We start from the raw sequence: 3,005 nt of genomic DNA, 5'->3' as shown, positions 1-3,005 counted from the left end.
TGTTGACAAGTCGACAAGTCTCTAGACGTTTTGAGACCCCAGTAAGTAAATGTTACCAATATCTGGTTTAGTGTCCTTCGCAGCAGATGCTCCTAAGGCTCGATTCGCAATTTTTTCTTTACTTGATCTTTCCCGTGGCGGAGGAAAGGTTACGTGACGAGCCTTTAGAGCGTCTGCGTAGGAGATTAATTCTGGGTTGCAAAATCCGCACAGTAATCAATATATCGAGTTATGTTAACAACACAGTGATATTTGCTTTGCCACTTTGACTGGTTCACAAGTGGAACCATTAGGGATGCACCCACGTGATACCGCATACGATCCATGGTGCATCCATGGAGTTATAGTGTCCTGTGGGCTTCTTTTTGGAAGCGCTGACAACTCGTGTTTTAGGGAACACATGACATTAGCCAGGATTCAGAAGATTTATCTCGTTCATCTGATAAAATCTGTATTCGAGCTTAAGAGGCCCTGCGCCTAAGAAACGACCGATGATTTCCGGCTAAAAAATAAAATCGGCCGATTTTTATCTCCCAAGTAGAGGTTACCGAATACTATTTAAAAATGAATTTCTTTTGTTTCAGTTTTGCTTTAAACCAAAAATATCGAGCCGCAAACTTTTTCCGTCTGATAGCAGCAAAATCAGGCCGAAAATAAGGCCCCGCAAAATACTGTTCAGAAATTACTATCGCGACGCAAAATAATGAGAAAACTACACAGTGTTGAAGAAAAAGGCCTTTTAATGCAATATCATTCGATAAACATCAAAAAACTGCCGAAGCGATTAAAAAATAAAGTTTCAAATGTTGCATACTAAATTAGATGGAGCGTTGGAGCTGATTTTAAAATAATTATTTCTCAAAAGTTCAACGTTTTTGAAAGCAATCACGGTGATGAATTAGACATTGGAGGGATACACATCACGTCTCTGGAAAAACATTTTTCGGCCAAAGTATATTGACCTTGTACAAAGCGTTCAAAGTTACCGTGTTTACCGTTATCCTGCTACTTCGGCGAAACACTTCTCTTTTGCCAATACGACCGTGGATAGCGTGTTAAACGCCACTTTAAACCTTGCTAGACATTCAAAGACCATCCTGAATAGAAGGATGTAGAATTGAAAGAGAAAGGAAAATGAAAAATACGCAGAAAAAGAAAATAACTCGAAATTACCATCTACTAACGAAAGTTGAATCTGGAAGATGTCGTCGTGTGACAGCGGCCATTGACGTCATTTGTCACGTCAAGTCGCAAGAGCGTGGGAAAACGAGTCTGCAATGTCCTTTGGGCGGTCAGCGGCTGGGGATCTAGTCGTGACCCCATAACTCAGATCACGCTACGGCCAAAACGGTGTGGCGGTTGGGGAAGTTTTTCTTTTTGAGTGACCATCATTTGTGAAAAATAACATAACAGTGTTCCACTAAACGTCTTCTGGCCGGGAAAAATTGTTTCCCTATTTGTGCATTCGTTTGGATTCCGCCCCTATTTGTACAAATGACGTCAATGGCCGCTGTCACGCGACGACATTTTCGAGATTCAACTTTCGTTAGCAGATGGTAATGTCGAGTTATTTTCTTTTTCTGCGTATTTTTCATCATCCTGTCTCTTTCAATTCTACGTCCTTCTACTCAGGATGGTCTTTGAATGCCTAGCAAGGTTTAAAGTGGCGTTTAACACGCTATCCACGGTCGTATTGGCAAAAGAGAAGTGTTTCGCCGAAGTAGCAGGATAACGGTAAACACGGTAACTTTGAACGCTTTGTACAAGGTCAATATACTTTGGCCGAAAAATGTTTTTCCAGAGACGTGATGTGTATCCCTCCAATGTCTAATTCATCACCGTGATTGCTTTCAAAAGCGTTGAACTTTTGAGAAATAATTATTTTAAAATCAGCTCCAACGCTCCATCTAATTTAGTATGCAACATTTGAAACTTTATTTTTTAATCGCTTCGGCAGTTTTTTGATGTTTATCGAATGATATTGCATTAAAAGGCCTTTTTCTTCAACACTGTGTAGTTTTCTCATTATTTTGCGTCGCGATAGTAATTTCTGAACAGTATTTTGCGGGGCCTTATTTTCGGCCTGATTTTGCTGCTATCAGACGGAAAAAGTTTGCGGCTCGATATTTTTGGTTTAAAGCGAAACTGAAACAAAAGAAATTCATTTTTAAATAGTATTCGGTAACCTCTACTTGGGAGATAAAAATCGGCCGATTTTATTTTTTAGCCGGAAATCATCGGTCGTTTCTTAGGCGCAGGGCCTCTTAATTGCTAGTTGTTGAACCAGGAGTATTCATGTACTCCCCTAGAATGGGATGCCAGTCCATCGTGGGGCTACACCCTGAGTGGTAAATTCACGGGTACCCATTTATGCCCCTGGGTAAGAAAGGCACTGTGAGAGTACAAAGTCTTACCAATACACAATGTCCCAGGTCAGGGATTGAACTAGGACTAATCTGTTCGGAGACCAGCGCTCACAGCTGGCCATCACTATTGCTGCTCAAGAAGTGTTACCTACAACAGTACATTCAGCCATCTCAAGTTACCATTTTTATTTCTCTTAATTTCTTCACACCGGACGTCTTAGAAATTGCTGATACTAGAAGTATATACGGGATGCTAGTCGTCACATGCGAATTTAGTGAATGAACTAGCCAGCCATAAGTCTCTTGAAGACTTAGTGGTCCGAGCGCCCAAATGCTATGTGGAAAGTCATGTATTCCACGACGGGTCGGCGTGATCAGATTATTTTCATTGTTTCTTGTCTCTCTTGGCCGTGAGAACTGAGTTAACCTGTTTATGTATTTCAAAATATTAAAATATTTCATCGTTAGATCAATTTTCCCAGTCAAAATGAGAATAAATAACTACAAACTAAACTTAGAAATACGAAAATATTCTTAATAAGCTACCACGAAGTTAAGATTGAAACAGATATTGCAAAATCTCTCAGTTAGATGTGTAAGAGGGTCTGAATGAGGGGGTCCACATGTCGGTTGTCGGTT

The 3,005-nt window shown here is 40.4% G+C and overlaps 1 long non-coding RNA gene across 1 annotated transcript; it reads left to right on the top strand.

Annotated features, from left to right (window-relative positions):
- Window positions 1-1,194: 1,194 nt before the first annotated feature.
- On the top strand, window positions 1,195-2,007 carry LOC149098132 (uncharacterized). Its single transcript, XR_016203935.1, has 2 exons — window positions 1,195-1,556; window positions 1,633-2,007. It is a non-coding gene; the product is annotated as an uncharacterized LOC149098132 (long non-coding RNA).
- Window positions 2,008-3,005: the final 998 nt, after the last annotated feature.

The sequence above is a fragment of the Orbicella faveolata genome, unplaced genomic scaffold, assembly GCF_042242905.1.
Source record: "Orbicella faveolata isolate gen_17 unplaced genomic scaffold, um_ofav_v1 contig_46, whole genome shotgun sequence".
In the NCBI taxonomy this organism is placed as follows: Eukaryota; Metazoa; Cnidaria; class Anthozoa; order Scleractinia; family Merulinidae; genus Orbicella; species Orbicella faveolata.
The sequence above is the reverse complement of the archived record's forward strand: the minus strand, read 5'-3'. Positions and strand labels throughout refer to the sequence as shown.